The 20,782-nt window shown below is 39.1% G+C and overlaps 1 protein-coding gene across 2 annotated transcripts in view; it reads right to left on the reverse strand.

Moving 5' to 3' along the window:
- PDE10A (phosphodiesterase 10A) overlaps positions 1 to 20,782 on the reverse strand; it is a 4,065,478-nt gene that overhangs the window by 1,032,282 nt on the left and 3,012,414 nt on the right. The window lies entirely within an intron of this gene.

The raw sequence follows: 20,782 nt of genomic DNA on the forward strand, positions 1-20,782 counted from the left end.
TGCAACCAACAAATTGCATGTACACTGAGGAGCACTGCCACATGAATTCAGTCATACATAGCCTAGCTGTAGTTTTACCCTCACAGGACCCAATTTATTCTGCTGTACCACCCCTTTTGTAGTTCTAAAAAATACCTGACACCACGGATGGGCACTTTCCCAATTTCTCCGCTGACATCTTGGTAGATATGGGCATCCTGATACACTGTAGGAATTGTCTCATACTCACTGACAAACAACTTATCCTTATAGAGATGGATACAGTATGTGATACACATAATTACACAATATCACTAGAGGCAAGACTCTCACACAAAAGCATTCAAAATAGCAATCAGGTTTCCAGTAACATAAGCATTACACCCACCTCACATAGTACTGGCCCATCACATAAGCCAACATATGCTGAAGAACATAAAAGCAACCTTCCAAACCCCAAAGACTTCCTAGACATTTGCCCTACAAAAAGAGTCCTCAGCATATGCAAAAGTACTATGCCAAAACAACACCTAAAATTACACATACAGCCACATCCTATGGAGCATCAACTATAAAGCCCACAAAGCAAGCCATTACTCTATCCAATAATTTAGTCATAGGAAACTCTATTGTAAGACATACAGATGTCTTGCTCACCAGTCTGAATAAGGAGAAAATCATGGTCAGTTGATTATCAGGGGCCAGGATCCGCCAAATTACCCATGCACTCAATGCATATACACAAAAGGAAAAACATCAGAATTCCTGCTTGCAGCATAAATAGGATATGTTGAAGGGATAGGTATGTGTTTCAGAGAATCAATGTTCTCTAAAAAGGCTTCCCTCTCCATGTGAGGCAGACCTCTTCCTTAAGTCTAGTCAAGAGAAAGCTGGACCCGTGTGTGGGAAATCAGAAATATACCTAGGTCTAGCACTTATGTCTCTAAAGGACAGTGGCAGCCTATAAATCTTTCCCTAGCTTACATATATCCCTTAAAATAACCTCTAAGGTACATAAACTTGCAGGATACATATTAGAAACTTTGCAAGACTTACAAAGTACAGCACACAAGATTGCAGAATACATTTGGAATGCCTGGATAGGCTTATAAAGAACCCAGGTGTTATCATAATGCATACCTTTTAAATTTCTTGCTACTTTGAATAGAAAATTGGGTTTTCATCCACTACTCTAAAAACATCATTGATGGTTTTAAAAATACTCCAGTTTTGGTACTTTTGAAAAAAAAATGATAAACTCCAGTCTAATTGTTTGCATTCAAACTAAAAAAGAACACAAAATTGTGTTTTTTGCAAACAGTGTACCATCACTCTAAAAGAACATATAACCTTGGACGAGTTTTGTTGAAAGAACATAAAACTGGGAAAAAAAGGATTGTGGGACCCTTGGGGTGGTTTATACATGCTTAGGCTGTACTTCATTCTATGTAGCAAAACTGAGAGTGGTTTGCTTAAAAGTATATACAAACACTGCTACAATAAAGTAAATTAGAATGCTAAAAGTGCTGTATACAACTACTCTTTAGTCTGTGAGAATTTCACACAATCCAATCTTGGTATACCAAAAACAATAAAACATATTTAGAGGGCTGACATTAAGAGACTAGAATAACTAATTCCATGAAAAGGAACACCACTCGAAGGACAACTTATTCTGTCCTTCGAGTGGTGTTACCTTTCGTGGAATTTATGTTTTTTTATGAAGTTTTGTGGTCTTTGGATGTGCACTGAAATTAAGAGACTAGAATTAAGTACAGATAGCAGATTTGACAGTTAACATTGAGTGCCATTTTCTCCACAAGACTAAATGATTACATCTCAATCAACTCTATACTTAAACTATGGGCTGCTAAATTACGATGAACACACCCACTTTGGGTTTCATAAATATTCAGATTGTGTTATAAACATATAAATTAATAATTTTATAACTATTAACTCAGTTACGGTCCTGTGTTTGGATTTATTGCTTCCACAGGTGTTCATTCATTTGTTATTACAAATTTTATTTGATTACTACTGTAGTTTGCTTCATTAAAGAAATTTTGAATAGGTTGAATACTTGTTTATTTATACAAAAAGGCACTTTCGTCTTTAAGGATATTCATTTGAGATGTCATGTGACAAGGTCTTAGCATTATTTAAACAATATACATTGTGTTCTTAGTGGTTGTGAAGAAATCCATAATACTGGTATTGGATGAAAGCTCTTAAGCATTTTAGTGATTAAGTTAGTTGCCGAAATTAATGAATTGTGATTTTTTTTGTTTGTTTTTTGTCTTCAAGACACTAAATGCATATCATCTGTGGTTTTTAGTTGTTATCTGGTTTACATGACATGCTTGTGTTTCGTTCTCTTTGATGTCAAAATAGATAATTATAACACAAAGCATAAAAATAAGTTATGTACTCACCATAACGTTCCATGTGAGTTGTCCATCTCGTCTACATTCTATACTGATGGATTCAGAACCGATCCTCGGTTCCGACTCGGCCTCTTACTAAACCCTGAGGTCTCAAACTAGCTTGTGGCTCCTTTCCTATCCCATGATGCTCTAGTGCCTTCCTCAGATCTTGTTTGCTTATGTACCTATACACCTATTCATATATATATATATATATATATATATATATATATATATATATATATATATATTTCTTTAAAAGACAGGAAGAGCATCAAAGCATACAAGATGTACAGTAAGAACCTCTCGATCCTCCAAAAAGTCAACGGCTGGGGGTAGGAAGGTGGGACGAGAATGAAGACAAGATGGAGAACTCACATGGAACGTTATGGTGAGTACATAACTTCTTTATGTGAAATTGTCCTATCTCGTCTTCATTCCATACTGATGGACCAGCATCCCTAACACCATCTTTCCTGGGTGGCTCACGGGAGAATATTTTTCAGAGCAGTGGACCCAATGGAGGCACTGTCCCTGGAGGCCAAATCCACTTTGTAATGACTGATAAAGGTATGAGGCCTTGCCCATGTTGCTGCTGCACAAATAGCATCTATTGGTAACTGCACTAAAGGCTTGAGAAGTTGAAACAGCTCTGGTAGAATGCGCCCTTACTTTGCCTGGCAGATGTTTCTCTGTTGATTGATAGGTAAAAGAGATACATTCTGATAACCATCTGGACAAAGAAGTTTTTGTTACTGCAAGTCTTTTTTTATTATCTGAAAAGGAAACAAAAAGCTGGTCGGATTGTCTGTATTCGTTTGTTCTGTGCAAATAGAAGTGTAACTGTCTATGAACATCTAGCTGGTGAAGCATGTACTCTGCCTTACTACTATATTTGGGAAAAAACACTGGCAGATCTATAGATTGTTTTAAACTGAATTCTGAACATACTTTTGGTAGGAAGGAAGGGTTTGTGTGTAGTGAAACCCTGTAATTAGAGAAAATCATGTACGGAGGTTTAAATGATAAGGCCTGTAATTCCGAAACTTTTCTAGCTGATGTGATTGCTACTAGGAAAATAGTTTTCCAAGACAGAAACTTCAAGCTAAAAGATGATGTAGGCTAAAAAGGGGGAAGAATTATGTGGGACAAAATTAAATTTAGATTCCATGGTGACAGGAGTGGTTTTAAGGGCGGTCTTAACAAATTTGTGCCTCTCTGAAAAGCTTTTTATAGTTTATGAGACATAATATTTGGTCTCTCATTCCGAATATGAAAATTAGAGATTGCTGCTAATTGGACTCGAATGGTTGCTGCACCTGCTCCCTCATTAAAAAGCTTAGCCAAGAATTCTAGAATGTATGATAAAGGTGCTGAGTAGGGATCAATATGATTCTGTGAAGCCTAGATTGAAAATCTCTTCTATTTGCTAAGGTATAGGCTTCTCGTAGACATCTTATGAGAAGAAATCAAGATGTGTTGGACTTCTGGGGTAAAGTTGTGTAGCCTGGCTATATTTGGAACTGGAGCAGCCATGCTGTCAACTTGAGGGAGTGAAGAAATGGGTGGAGAGCCCCCAACGAGTGGGTCAAAAGGTCTGGCACTGGGTCCAGCATCCAAAACTCTTCCGGAAGATGAGGCTTCAAGAAGGGGATATACAAAACAGGAACACATCCACTGTGAGTTTGAAAGTTCTTTTAATTCTGGTACCTCGGCCTTCGCCTTCTCCTGGAATACATTTTACTACATCAAACACCACCCTTTTTATATCATACTTAATTGAATTATTAATGTACATTAATCCATCAATTCTAATTAGCTTGCCTTCATTATTGCTGCAACAGTATAACCTGCATCTTGGAACAATTTCTTTTGAAATAAAACCAGTTTGAAATTTCATATAAATACATTTGTAGAATATCTTTACATACATTAATCTATTTTAAATAAACATGTATACAAAAACACTTTTATATATCATCCATTTTATAAATATTTAAACTTTATAAATTCATTTTTAATTCATTTTTGAATCAACATCTATGCTCTGAGAAATATGTGGAAACAATGTGTTTAAATTTCCATATTTAACCCATGAGGAAACAAAGTTTTGTAATTGAGAATAAACCTAGTTTCCATTTGCAATAATTTTTCGCGATACACATCCTCATTCCCTAGTATATTGGGTCTACCCAGCACACAAAATATGAATCCCTCTGGAACCCCCCCATGTACCTCACAAAAATGTTTCCCTACTGGGCTTTCCAACCTTTTGTGTTTTATGTCACCTAAATGCTCAAGGATCCTGAGCTTCACCTTCCTAGTTGTTTGTCCTATGTACCATTTCTGTTGCAAACATCCACATCCTATAATATACACCACCCCTGTGGAATTGCAGTCGTAATATTCAAAAGCCCTATATGTGACATCATTGATTTTAATGCCATCCAAATTTTTTACCCGACTGCAAATCTTACATTTTCCACATCTGAATGTTCCCTTTCTAGTATCTCTTCTGGATGTGCTTTTCTTTCTGAAACTCAAGATTTCCTTCAGATTGGAGTATCTACTGTAAGAGAAGGTGACTTTTGGTGGAAAAAGATTACCTAATCTATCATCCTGACTGATGATGGGCCAGAATCTCAGCACAGCATCCCTTAGTATCTCAGAAAATTGTGAATATCTAGTTACAAAGAACATATTGCCCTCGACACTGCTATCCCTAGAATCGCGAACACAGGACCCCACATCTTCATTTCTGCTGAACCAAGACCAACTCCTTTTGTTTACCTGTTGACCCAGTCCTAACTCATTTTCTACCTTTTTTCTAGCCATTTCAACACTTTCTTGAGGGTATCCTCTCCCTTTCATTTTTTCTTCAACCCTATCAAATTCACTGGAAATCAAGGACCTCTCTGAAGTGTGCATGCCTATGCGTTTGAATTCACCAAATGGTAGAGACTTGAGCAGAGAATCACTGTGCATGCTGGATGCATGCAGAAAATTCTCTGCTGCTGTCTTTTTGTGAAATGGTTTATATTGTATCTTATTATCCATACCTAGATAAAATTCTACATCTAAATATTGGATACTTTTTCCTCCAATGGAATACGTAAAATCAAGCCCCCAAGAATTTTCCTTTATCTCTGAAATAAACTTGCCAAAATCCTTGGAATTGCCCTTGCACAAAAATAGCAAGTCATCAATAAATCTAACATATTTTACTACCTTGCTCTTGAAAAATGCTGAGGGGTAAATAAAGCAATTTTCAAAATGGGCCATGAACAAAATAGCATATGAGGGCGCAAAGGCTGCCCCCATTGCTGTGCCCTCTTTTTGCAAAAAATATCTCCCTTCAAATTCAAAAAAATTGTGTCAAACAAAATTCCAATAGATTCAGAATGAAAAAGGTTCTTGGTCCATCACTCAACATTTTTTCCACTGCCTTTAAACCATACTGCCTATTGATGCTCGTGTACAAAGATTTGGCATCCGCACTGGCCCAATAGTAGTCATCCTCCCATTTGGTGTCCCTAACCTTAGTGCACACTTCATTTGTATTTACAACATGAGATTGTACCCTTTCCAAATAATTTTTTAATAAGGAATCCAAGAATATTCCTACATTCTGTAAATACCCTCCTTTTCCTGAAACTATGGGACGTCCTGGTGGGTTCCTGATGTCCTTATGTATTTTGGGAATAATGAAAAATCTAGCCCCTTCGGATTTTTCACATACAATTTCCTAACATCAGCAGTGGTCAAGAAACCTAATCTCTCACCCCTTTCAAGAAGATCCAGCAGTTGGGCATTATATTCTTTCAGAGAATTACAAGACAATTCCAAATATGTGTCCTTATCCATCAACAAATTTAAGGCTATGGAATTATATTTATCTCTTGATAAGATCACCCAGTTCCCTCCCTTATCTGCCTGGGTGAATACATACTGTTTGTTAACCTCCTTTAAATAAGACAATGCCTTCCATTCATTTTTACTTAAATTGTATGTTTTCTTTCTTCCCTGGAACTTTTTATGTTCATCTTCAATAGTTTTTAATAAAGTTTTTTCAAACATATTTATTGCAACATTTTTTCTAGGTGGCATAAACTCACTTTTATATGGTACTTTAGGCACTATCAACCTTCCATAACCAGTGTTGAATTCAAAACCCACTTCACTTTCACACAACTCATCCTGTGCATGAATGTCAACAAGCTCATTTTCATGCAACGTCATGTTTAACAAAGAATTGTCAAAACCATTCAAGTTTTCAACATCACTCACACTTCCTTCCACATTATATACATCACACTCCTTATAGGAAAAAAACTCCTTAAGGTGCAATTTTCTACAAAACTGTCTTATTTCTAAAGATATATCTGCCAAAGTAGGGAAACATACAGGAACAAACTTGGTACCTTTAAATAAAACTTGTTTTGCATACTCGGATATATCTAAATCCGAAATATTTACAATATTATAGCTCTCACCTCCACAAAAGTCCATGTGAGAACAAAAGTCCGGTCCACAAAGGGACTGTGCCACCCCATCGTTCAAAGGGTCAGAGTTTTGAACGCTTGATCCTTCCTCTCTTGCTCTCGCCACGATGTTACCTTCTTCTCCCCTTATTTTGAAAACGGCGCCCTCTTTCATAGATTCATAGATTCATAGATTAGTACTAAGCTAACTGCCCTTGCGAGCCATTTTAAGCTTAGCCAATTGTCCCTTGTGAGACTCAAACCCTGCACCTTGTGCTTGCAAGGCAAACACCTTAACCATTAGGCCACCCTCCCAACCCCCCTCTTCCTTTCTGCTGGGCCAGTGACTGGTTCGAATCGCTTGCCACTCCATTCATCTGTACAGGCGTCTCTTGTACTGCATTAAGGCTCTCAAAGCGCTTTTCTGCTGCTGGTTTCGTCTGCAGAAGACGCTGAAGTATCTCCCCCGCCTGATCTAAAACTGCTCCTGACGTCATGGTAAGCGCCTCGCTTTTTCTTAAAGCTGTATTCCCAAGAAAACAGCTTACCAGAGTCATGATCCTTGACATCACGGAGGTATTTCCTTTTCTTACGAGAAATCACCTCCGTTTCAATTTTGGAGACTCTGTTTCTGATTTCGACCAAATTTTTGTTAAACACTGCCACCGAGCTCTCCTCTATCAGTTTCTCTTGTAGATGCAGAATGGAGGCACGAGTTTTATTTAAAGTTCTTTCATTTCTCTTCACCAGCACACCCAGCCAACCTAGTGTGCACTTTAAAGAAATGTCTTTCCATTCTGTGGACAAGTCGACCTCGTCCTCAGAAAATTCAAAGGCAGGTAACCGCTCAACTCTCAGACCCCTGGGAGTAATACTAGAGCGGATGTATTTTTCAAGTAACTTTAAGTCATAAAATGTAGTGACTTCCCTTCACCATGGCTCTCTCCAGTTCCACATACCTCTCAGAGAAATCACTAGCCACATTATCCCAAGGATCACTATTAGCCATTTTTTCTTCCCTTTCCTTCCACATAGATGCCAAATTCACAGGTTGAGTTGACAATGCACTCACTGAGGTGGCAGTAGTGGTGTTCACCGACATGACTGTATGAAAACACAACACCTCCACTCCTTCAAAGCACCAAAATCACTAGATATACAAAACAGGAACACATCCACTGTGAGTTTGAAAGTTCTTTTAATTCTGGTACCTCGGCCTTCTCCTGGAATACATTTTACTACATCAAACACCACCCTTTTTATATCATACTTAATTGAATTATTAATGCACATTAATCCATCAATTCTAATTAGCTTGCCTTCATTATTGCTGCAACAGTATAACCTGCATCTTGGAACAATTTCTTTTGAAATAAAACTATTTCAAAAGAAATTGTTCCAAGATGCAGGTTATACTGTTGCAGCAATAATGAAGGCAAGCTAATTAGAATTGATGGATTAATGTGCATTAATAATTCAATTAAGTATGATATAAAAAGGGTGGTGTTTGATGTAGTAAAATGTATTCCAGGAGAAGGCGAAGGCCGAGGTACCAGAATTAAAAGAACTTTCAAACTCACAGTGGATGTGTTCCTGTTTTGTATATCTAGTGATTTTGGTGCTTTGAAGGAGTGGAGGTGTTGTGTTTTCATACAGTCATGTCGGTGAACACCACTACTGCCACCTCAGTGAGTGCATTGTCAACTCAACCTGTGAATTTGGCATCTATGTGGAAGGAAAGGGAAGAAAAAATGGCTAATAGTGATCCTTGGGATAATGTGGCTAGTGATTTCTCTGAGAGGTATGTGGAACTGGAGAGAGCCATGGTGAAGGAAGTCACTACATTTTATGACTTAAAGTTACTTGAAAAATACATCCGCTCTAGTATTACTCCCAGGGGTCTGAGAGTTGAGCGGTTACCTGCCTTTGAATTTTCTGAGGACGAGGTCGACTTGTCCACATTATGGAAAGACATTTCTTTATAGTGCACACTAGGTTGGCTGGGTGTGCTGGTGAAGAGAAATGAAAGAACTTTAAATAAAACTCGTGCCTCCATTCTGCATCTACAAGAGAAACTGATAGAGGAGAGCTCGGTGGCAGTGTTTAACAAAAATTTGGTCGAAATCAGAAACAGAGTCTCCAAAATTGAAACGGAGGTGATTTCTCATAAGAAAAGGAAATACCTCCGTGATGTCAAGGATCATGACTCTGGTAAGCTGTTTTCTTGGGAATACAGCTTTAAGAAAAAGCGAGGCGCCACGTGACGCCAGGAGCAGTTTTAGATCAGGCGGGAGATACTTCAGCGCCTGCAGACGAAACCAGCAGCAGAAAAAGCGTTTTTGAGAGCCTTAATGCAGTACAAGAGACGCCTGTACAGATGAATGGAGTGGCAAGCTTATCAACCAGTCACTGGCCCAGCAGAAAGGAAGAGGGCCGTTCAAAATAAGGGGAGAAGAAGGTAACATCGTGGCGAGCAAGAGAGGAAGGATCAGCGTTCAAAACTCTGACCCTTTGAACGATGGGGTGGCACAGTCCCTTTGTGGACCGGACTTTGTTCTCACATGGACTTTTGTGGAGGTGAGAGCTATAATATTGTAAATATTTCGGATTTAGATATATCCGGTATGCAAAACAAGTTTTATTTAAAGGTACCAAGTTTGTTCCTGTATGTTTCCCTACTTTGGCAGATATATCTTTAGAAATAAGACAGTTTTGTAGAAAATTGCACCTTAAGGAGTTTTTTTCCTATAAGGAGTGTGATGTATATAATGTGGAAGGAAGTGTGAGTGATGTTGAAAACTTGAATGGTTTTGACAATTCTTTGTTAAACATGACGTTGCATGAAAATGAGCTTGTTGACATTCATGCACAGGATGAGTTGTGTGAAAGTGAAGTGGGTTTTGAATTCAACACTGGTTATGGAAGGTTGATAGTGCCTAAAGTACCATATAAAAGTGAGTTTATGCCACCTAGAAAAAATGTTGCAATAAATATGTTTGAAAAAACTTTATTAAAAACTATTGAAGATGAACATAAAAAGTTCCAGGGAAGAAAGAAAACATACAATTTAAGTAAAAATGAATGGAAGGCATTGTCTTATTTAAAGGAGGTTAACAAACAGTATGTATTCACCCAGGCAGATAAGGGAGGGAACTGGGTGATCTTATCAAGAGATAAATATAATTCCATAGCCTTAAATTTGTTGATGGATAAGGACACATATTTGGAATTGTCTTGTAATTCTCTGAAAGAATATAATGCCCAACTGCTGGATCTTCTTGAAAGGGGTGAGAGATTAGGTTTCTTGACCACTGCTGATGTTAGGAAATTGTATGTGAAAAATCCGAAGGGGGCTAGATTTTTCATTATTCCCAAAATACATAAGGACATCAGGAACCCACCAGGACGTCCCATAGTTTCAGGAAAAGGAGGGTATTTACAGAATGTAGGAATATTCTTGGATTCCTTATTAAAAAATTATTTGGAAAGGGTACAATCTCATGTTGTAAATACAAATGAAGTGTGCACTAAGGTTAGGGACACCAAATGGGAGGATGACTACTATTGGGCCAGTGCGGATGCCAAATCTTTGTACACGAGCATCAATAGGCAGTATGGTTTAAAGGCAGTGGAAAAAATGTTGGGTGATGGACCAAGAACCTTTTTCATTCTGAATCTATTGGAATTTTGTTTGACACAATTTTTTTGAATTTGAAGGGAGATATTTTTTGCAAAAAGAGGGCACAGCAATGGGGGCAGCCTTTGCGCCCTCATATGCTATTTTGTTCATGGCCCATTTTGAAAATTGCTTTATTTACCCCTCAGCATTTTTCAAGAGCAAGGTAGTAAAATATGTTAGATTTATTGATGACTTGCTATTTTTGTGCAAGGGCAATTCCGAGGATTTTGGCAAGTTTATTTCAGAGATAAAGGAAAATTCTTGGGGGCTTGATTTTACGTATTCCATTGGAGGAAAAAGTATCCAATATTTAGATGTAGAATTTTATCTAGGTATGGATAATAAGATACAATATAAACCATTTCACAAAAAGACAGCAGCAGAGAATTTTCTGCATGCATCCAGCACGCACAGTGATTCTCTGCTCAAGTCTCTACCATTTGGTGAATTCAAACGCATAGGCATGCACACTTCAGAGAGGTCCTTGATTTCCAGTGAATTTGATAGGGTTGAAGAAAAAATGAAAGGGAGAGGATACCCTCAAGAAAGTGTCGAAATGGCTAGAAAAAAGGTAGAAAATGAGTTAGGACTGGGTCAACAGGTAAACAAAAGGAGTTGGTCTTGGTTCAGCAGAAATGAAGATGTGGGGTCCTGTGTTCGCGATTCTAGGGATAGCAGTGTCGAGGGCAATATGTTCTTTGTAACTAGATATTCACAATTTTCTGAGATACTAAGGGATGCTGTGCTGAGATTCTGGCCCATCATCAGTCAGGATGATAGATTAGGTAATCTTTTTCCACCAAAAGTCACCTTCTCTTACAGTAGATACTCCAATCTGAAGGAAATCTTGAGTTTCAGAAAGAAAAGCACATCCAGAAGAGATACTAGAAAGGGAACATTCAGATGTGGAAAATGTAAGATTTGCAGTCGGGTAAAAAATTTGGATGGCATTAAAATCAATGATGTCACATATAGGGCTTTTGAATATTACGACTGCAATTCCACAGGGGTGGTGTATATTATAGGATGTGGATGTTTGCAACAGAAATGGTACATAGGACAAACAACTAGGAAGGTGAAGCTCAGGATCCTTGAGCATTTAGGTGACATAAAACACAAAAGGTTGGAAAGCCCAGTAGGGAAACATTTTTGTGAGGTACATGGGGGGGTTCCAGAGGGATTCATATTTTGTGTGCTGGGTAGACCCAATATACTAGGGAATGAGGATGTGTATCGCGAAAAATTATTGCAAATGGAAACTAGGTTTATTCTCAATTACAAAACTTTGTTTCCTCATGGGTTAAATATGGAAATTTAAACACATTGTTTCCACATATTTCTCAGAGCATAGATGTTGATTCAAAAATGAATTAAAAATGAATTTATAAAGTTTAAATATTTATAAAATGGATGATATATAAAAGTGTTTTTGTATACATGTTTATTTAAAATAGATTAATGTATGTAAAGATATTCTACAAATGTATTTATATGAAATTTCAAACTGTTTGGTTTTATTTCAAAAGAAATTGTTCCAAGATGCAGGTTATACTGTTGCAGCAATAATGAAGGCAAGCTAATTAGAACTGATGGATTAATGTGCATTAATAATTCAATTAAGTATGATATAAAAAGGGTGGTGTTTGATGTAGTAAAATGTATTCCAGGAGAAGGCAAAGGCCGAGGTACCAGAATTAAAAGAACTTTCAAACTCACAGTGGATGTGTTCCTGTTTTGTATATCTAGTGATTTTGGTGCTTTGAAGGAGTGGAGGTGTTGTGTTTTCATACAGCTTCAAGAAGGGGAACCAGATTTGATGAGACCAGTAAGGGGCTATCACAATTAAGGTCCTTCCCAAAGTGCTGGCTTTCTGAAAAGCTTTGGGTATTAGAGGAAAGGGAGGAAAGGCATATAGGGGTCCCAGAGGCCAATCATGTACAAATGCATCCCTTGGGGACTCCCCCAATGGGGGGATTAGGGCAAAGACGTTGCTGCATTTTGTGTTCATTGCCATGGCAAATAGATCACTGCAAGGCTGGCCCCATTTGCGAAAAATCATTCCCGCTACTACTTTCTTCAGGGGCCACTCGTGTGGCATCAGAATAGCTCAGCGTAGTTTGTCTGCTATCACGATGAATTTCCCCGGAATGTGCATTGCTAGTAGAAAGCACTGAGAGGACGTCACCCACTGCCATACTGTCAGGGCCTCTCGACATAGGGGGTAAGAACTGGTTCCTCCTTATTTGTTTAGGTACCACACGACTGACACATTGTCTGTTTGTACTGCAACTGTACCTATCGGAAGAGAGTCTTGGAATGTTTGCAGCACCATCAGCACTGCTCTCATCTCTAGTACATTGATGTGCAAATGAGCCTCATGGTCCTGTCAAGTGTCTTGGGCTGTTCTTCCCTGATAATAGCCCCCACCCTATCTGGGAAGCATCTGTGGTCACTGCGGCTACTGGAGTAGTGGGGGAAAACAATCGGCCTACCATTACTTGGTTGGAGTGAAGCCACCAACAGAGGTCTTTCTTGCAGGATTCCATCAGTGTTATGAAGTGGGACATAAGAAGTTCTTGCATGGACCATTGAGTGAATAGGAGCCACTGGAGGATTCTCATATGTAGTTTTGCTAGGGGAATCACATTTATTGCTGCTGCCATAGTCCCCAGTACCTTTAGGACTGTCCTTGCTTGAACCTTGGTTTTGAAGAGGAGATCCTAGAATTGAAATCAGACTCTGCACCCTGTCTGGTGAAAGTCTGACTATCATTGTTTTGGTATCTAACTCTGTGCCTATAAAAACAATATGTTGAGATGGCAATAAGGCAGACTTTTCATAATTTACTGAAATCCCTAGCTAAGTACAGAGTATGAGGATAGTGTCTCTTGCCTGAATAAGTAGGTACTTGGTGGTGGCGGTTAGGAGCCAGTCATCCAGATACGGAAACACCTGGAATTCTAGATGCCTCAAGTGAGCCATGACTACTGCCATGCATTTGGTGAACACTCTGGGGGCTGTAGTGAGGCCAAAGGGCAGAACTCAAAATTGAAAGTGACTGGCTCCCAGCCAAAAGCGCAGGTGACTCCTGGATACCCTGTCCATTTTTCTGTGGTAGTATGCATCCTGGAGGTTTACAGAGCACATCCAATTGTCTTTCCCTAGAAAAGGAAGTACTGACTGCAATGTGACCGTCTGGAACTTTGTCTTCTTCAATGACTTGTTTTGTTTGCTGTGATCTAGTATGCGTTTCCAGTCCCCTGTCTTCTTTGGAACTAAAAATAAACTTGAGTTAAGTTCTAGATCCTATCTGGTCTGTAGGGACTCACTGGATGACTCTTTTTTGTAGCAACCTTTGAATTTCTAAGATTGCTTGTTCCCTGTTACTGGGTGGAACATCTAGGATTTTCTTTATTTGCGGAGGTGGCATGAAAAAGGGGATTGAGTAACCTCTGGATATGGTACTTTGTACCCACTTGTCTTTGGTTATTTTTAGCCAGGCTTGTAGGTACAAAGATAAGTGACCCCCGACTGCCTCCAGAGAGGGACAGGCGGGTTTCCTTTCAGGAGCACTGAAAGGGCTTACCGAAGAAAGATTCCCGGTTGCCCTTGTTTTGCGGACCCCCTCTGCCGCGTGGCTGGAGTCTTCCATTATTACCTCCTCCTCTTCCCCTAGAGGAAGGTTCACCCTGTGTGTCTTGAAAGGCCCACTGGGACTTTTGGAACCACATTACTCCTCCCTTTTGACCCTTGGGATAGGGTCTAGAAGGTGTGGAAAAACAGACTCCAACAGCAAAGAGAGTCTTTCCTTCTTGTTCACACCTGGTTGGCATTTTCTTGACTTTAGACCCAAACAAGGACGAGCCATCAAATGGGGTATTAACAAAGGATGCCTTGAAAAGTTCTGCAAAATTACACAAACGTATACAAGAATGTCGCCTAAGGGCAATTCTGGAACCCGTTGATCTGCTCGCTCTATCAGCATAAGAAATGAGCTTCATGGACATGTTAACTACTAAATTGAGGGTGGCAAGCTGCGAAGATACCTTATCTGCTACCCCTGCAGCTCAGCTACTGTACCCTGGAGAGTACATCTCCAAGCTCTTTTAGGAGATCTCTCTCTGTAATCTTGTGAAATGTGTAAGGTAATTCAGGAACCTAAGGGTAAAGCCCACTGAAGAGAACATGCGATTTCCGTACCTGTCCATCTTACGCGATGCTTTAATCAGGGGATGGACAGATGTGAAGTATCTGATAACTCCTTTTTCGTGGCCGCCACCACCACCACCATAGCATCTACAGGGACTTCTTTAGTTAAAAAGGTTTTGTCATCTGTAGAGGTGATGAATTTGATAGGCCTCCTAGGAACAGGTTCCATTGTGTTCGGAGACTCCCATGCCTTTCGACAAACTAACTCCACGAGTTTGTCAAAAGGTGGAGATACTCAGGTGGCTGAAGGGTAAGACCCAAAAGCCTTCAGGTACATAGACTCCTCATCAGAAGGGGTAATGGGCTTCCAGCCGCCTCTCTGTTTATGGATTTCCAAGATGTCTGCAAAAGAGATATCTTCAGAGGGTGACCGTGGGGACCCTTATGACTCCTCGAGGTCTGTATCTGATGTGACTGACTCCTCCGGGGAGTCTACATGCTTCCTCTTATATAACCTCTTCCGAGGGACCTCTTTGAGGAGGCATTCTGGAGAGGTTTTGGAAGAGAGGAGCTCACCCAATGGGGCATCCTGAGGCTTAGGGTCTCTATGCTTTTGTGGAATCATCTGTGCAGAGATGGATGACATTGCTTTTGGGGATGGAATGCTTGGATCCAATAGTGAGGATGTCTGTGGGGACAGAGCTCTCCTCATAGCTGCAAAAGCCCCCCCCCCCCCCCATGGCCCGAAGAGACTCCCGGTTCCAAGGAATCGGAAGATCTCTCAGGCACCATTGTGGTTGGTTCTGAAGCCAAGGTAGGAGCCGACCTCACCAGGGCCGCAGCCCCAAAAGGCAAGTTCAGAACCGTAAAGGTTTTGGTCTGACTGTCCTCTCTGGACCCGACTGGTGAGTGTTGGCTGCTAGACACCCCAGATGGCACAGAGGTAGTTAGAGCAATCGGAACCAATGAGTCTGTAACAGGCTGGCTCCATCACTATGAGTTCCATGCATTCCAGCTCCAAAACCACTGCTGGGGTCGGAGGAGGAATGGAAGAAATGGGAACTGGTCCAGTCAGTTCCGAGCTTCTCTGAATCGTTTCCAACAAAAGTTTGGCCTGAGCAATCTCTGCACCATGTGATCCACATTGTAATCAGACAGGCTTTTGGAGGATCGAGAGGATACAGCGGATGCTATAGACTATAACAGAGGTGACCTGAGCATCGGAGAGACCGACTCAAACGCAGGGGAGCAGCTCCGAACTTCTACTGCCATCAGATCCAAAACAGATGGAACCGAGGCAAGAAGTCTGTCATGGTCAGATTTTTTTGTCACTGTCAGAGACATCCTAGGCAGTTTTGATGATACCTCTGACATTCTTGAAGAGGTACAAGACTATCTTTTGGAGGTTTTGTCATGAGTAGAAGGTGATTTAGAAGGACTTTGATCCTTTTCCATGGCTTCTGCAAAGAATGATTTTATTAATCCCTTTAATATCAGTTTGTTTTCCTTTCATGGAGGACCTTGGAGCTGAAGGAGTGACATATGGAGCAGGACTCCTGTAGATGAACTGCCCCCAGGCAGTAAACATATTCTGTATGTCCGTCAGTAATGGACATCTTCTGAGAACAGGCATTTTTTGAAATCCGAAGGTTTCACCTCTTTCTGCTGCTTATTAAACATCGTTTGCACTCAACGCACACATACAAGCTAACACTCTAATTTAAACAGGTGAAAAAGGCTTTCTAATTTAACAAGCCTTAAAGTTAAACTAAGAGAAGGCATACACACACTTCTATAATAATACAGATAAACAGTAATGGAAAAACTAAGTTACCATAATCCAAACAACTTCTGACTACTACGAAGGTAAGCACTCAAAACTATCCCTAAATATAATCCTATTTCTAGAAGGCACACAAGTATTAGAACTATCAAAATTCTACAACGTTAAATCACTGCAAACAGGATATTACTGCAAATGGGACAGAGAATATAAAGGCCTAACAAACAACGGCCCAAATAACACACAGACTAAATAAGAAGAAAAACTTCAAGTACGCTCCCTAACAAAAAGAGCGAGTTTAAGGACATATAATTATATATCTAACTTTGAAAGATTATATTTTAAGCTACAAATGCAACTATAAGTAGTTAAACAAGGAAAAAGATATTTCACTTAGCCAGAGCTAGTCGTATAACCCAATCTGTATCAGAGGCAAACAAGATCTGAGGAAGGCACTAGAGCATCATGGGAGAGGGAAGGAGCCACAAGCTAGTTTGAGACCTTGAGCTTTAGTAAGCAGCCGACGTTCTGAACCCATCAGTACAGAATGAAGATGAGAGGACAACTTCACATCATACCTTTGTCAAAGGATACAACTGAGAAAGGTGAGATTTCTTTTGCTTACATCACTGCATCCCTTGGATAACTTACACAAGATTAGTACAACTGCTTTCTCAATAGTACAGTTAGACCATACCAACTAGTACGCAAACTGAAAGAATTATGGACTGTGATAATGATCATTCAAGTGAGAATGTAGAAATTTCTCCTTTGATTCATGATGCCATAAAAGGTTTTAACAGCACCTCTGAGTAAGACAGACAATTTGGTCTGCAATTTTCCTGTCAATTCTTTTAACAATGGAGAGTCACCGTCTCAGAATGTTCCAATTCTGAATACTGCTGATTTAAACAGGTGGCTGTCAAAGTTTGCTTTTTTCACCCTCAGTTTCTAACACTCAGTCCCAGACATTAGATGCTACAATAAAACTGTTTGGAAAGAAAGTGTTGAAAGTACATAGTCTGCAGCCGGACAACTGTTTCCTCAGTGGATGTTTAAAAGCAGAAAGAGAACCTAAGGATTTCAGACACTTAAATTCCCTAATGACACTGATGCTGATACAGACCATTATCGAGAACTTGTGCATGTACTTGACAGGCAAGGGTTTGAGCTCATGTAATTTTTAATAAAATACAAAGAGAAACAGAGAAGACTTAAATAATGAATTATTATGTACCTAACAACATTTCAGAAAACCTACTGTTTGACAATTACAAAGCTGCATACTATAATATTGTTCAAGAAGCTGACGAGCAATGCAAAATTATTAAAAACAGAAAAAAAAATGTTAGTCAGGAATGCAGATGACTATGCATTCAAAAAGCTGTACGTACCCCTTGCCAACTAAGATACTTAACAGTAAGCAAATTAACCAGTAAGATGCTCAAGTAAGTGCAACAGTTCAAGAGGACAATCAGTTTACATCTATACAGGAAAGCAACACTAGTCATTGTTTGAATGAACAAGTAGTAAAGGTCATTGCCTTGGATGACCCTTTAGCGAGATGCCTCTCCTCTCCACAGATCAGACAGGTTAATGAAGAGTACTCATGAGAGGCAGAACAACCTACATTCTCCCAACAATCAAACAAAAGGCAATCACTCACATTTTAACACAGGGCAAAGAGGGAGAAAAGTTACAAGAGGAAGGCGAAGGGGGAGGAGAATATATACACGCGACTGAAATTACTCATTCTGATTACAATGCTGTTTAGCAGTCACAACTGATATACTGTGTTCAACTATAGTTGTTTGAATATTAACCTAGATTATTTCTCTTTATTTGGAAAAAGGGTTTTCCTTTACACCAAACAAAACTTTTGACTTAACATATTTGCTTATAGAATTAAAAGTATATACTAGGAAAATAATATATTGAGCTATACATTATAAAGAAGAGAACTTTTACAGAGTGATCAACACATTTAGAAAGAAGAGTGTTATTAATCCTGCCATAAATACTACTATAGCAGATTTTGAAAATCATGTGTGTGAGAGAGAGAGAGAGAGAGAGAAATTTGCCAAGAGTAAATTGAGAAATTTAACCATGAGTAAAAATGCCCTTTTGCACTCTCTTTCCAAAGATCCATCAATAAGAATAATGAAGCCTGATAAAGCTAGTGGAATGGTGAAATGTTATACTGCTGATTATACTAGTGACATACATAAAATGTTACAAAATACTGACAGATATTCACAAGTGCCAATAAATGAAATCAACATACCATACATGAAAATAGATTTGTTTTTTTTTTGTTTTTTTATGATTGCATGACGCAGTGATGTATTACACCATCACTTTACAAATTTGTACCCAACCCAAATCCAGTTATACCTCACTTGATTGGGATTCCCTAGGTACACAAAAAATACCATATACATTAACTGCAGCAGCTCAAGGATCTAAAACATACCCCTTGGTTGTTCTTGTTGATGGGATAATGAAACCCATTCTTTCACATTCCCTACATCTTTTAAAAAAACTGTGGGACTTCCTTGGGAAAATCAAACCAGCGGAGGGAAGATACCATGTTCTAACTATACATTTTACACATCTTTTTTCATGCATCCCATTAGATGTTAAGACTGGATTTACTCCATGAAGCATTGTTGGACTGTAAGTTTTTGACCTCAAATGACACTAGGTTACAGAAGGACCTTATATACTTGATTTTGTTCAATAATTTTATACAGTTTAAGTGAGAATATTACAAGTAGATGAAGGCCGTAGGCAATTGGGGGGGGGGGCATTTTTGCCCCTATACACATCAATATGGTAATGTTAAGTTGGAAAAAAAGGGTACACCCTTTGTTGAAGTTACAATCTTTCCTGGAATCAACTTTTGAGGTAACCTGACAATGTGTTCATTTAATGCACTGCCAAAGAACCAAAAATTGGTGATTTTTTTGTGTTAACACAAAATATAACAGCATTTTTAAATTCATTCATTCTCATACCAAGGGATAAGTTAGTTATTCAGATGTAACAATTCTGAAGAAAAAGGGTGAGATTGTGTCTACTATTTATCAGAAACTGGCATTTTCCAATGCATATCTACACCATAAAAGTAGTCACCTTGGGATATACAAGAAAAGTCTGGTAAAAGAGCAATTTGTCAGGCTGGCCAGGATGATTTCCAAGAGTGACCTGTTTGAAAAAGAAAGAGGAAAGTTAGAAAAATGTTTTTTTTTTTAAGGGGATACCCAAGAAAATTGGTCACAGGGATTAGTAACAGTGCGGCCTCAGAGTGAGGAAAAAGATGCCTATCACTCTTGAGGAATGACCTGACACTTGAACACAAACCATCAGGAGTTTGCAGGAAACTCCCTACCTGTAAATTATGTTAGATCAATTGTTTAGAATATAATGGGGATTCCCAACACCTTACGGAAAAAAATATGAATATTTTTAAAACCAAAGATGACTTCTTCATTGAGTAGTGAAGGAAATATTTTTCCACTTGGGAAAATATGATTTTCTAGTAGCAGGTTTTTAAACCTCCTGTAATACCTGGTGCATTTCCTCAGGGAGCATGGTATTACATTTCTATCATCAAGGCAGTCAGTTACAGAAATTGAAGGTTGGGGTGTGTCAAACAATCCACACCCTTTGTGAGTAAGGCCATCTAGTGAAAAAACATTTGGTAATTTCACTTCGACAATCTGAGAAGGAGGAAGAACTACTACTGCCTGGGCCAAATATTGACTTTGGACTTTGGAAAGTCATTCTGAATCTTTATAGGAACCCCTTGTTATCATAGGAAATGGTAGAAATGGCATACACTAATATTCCTGTCCATGAGAATGAAAAGGCACCTGCTTTCTAGGCCTTTGAGCAAGGAGTACTAGTGCAGAATTTCTTTTAACTGTCTGTTGTAAATGAAGACAGACAGATCTACCTGAGGTGTTCATCACAGTTGGATCAATTCCTGGAGGACTACTGAGTGCAACTTTCATTTGTGGGGATCTCTCCTTGTCCTACTAAGCTTGTCTGCTCTAATATTCTGTTCTGACAAAATGTAAGTAGGTTGGAGGGTCTGACTGTGTTGAATTGCTAGTTAGGATGCCACCACTAGTCTGCAAAGTGGGAAGATCTGGTCCCACCACCCCATCTGTATATGAACCACTTATTTCTGGTACTGTCTGTGAATACAGTATGTAGAGGGCACGAAAACTAAAGATGGATCAAAAATTTGAGAGCACTCACTATAGCCATCACTTCTTTA

This window comes from Protopterus annectens, chromosome 1.part0 (assembly GCF_019279795.1).
Source record: "Protopterus annectens isolate FY-2018-M chromosome 1.part0, PAN1.0, whole genome shotgun sequence".
NCBI lineage: Eukaryota > Metazoa > Chordata > Ceratodontiformes > Protopteridae > Protopterus > Protopterus annectens.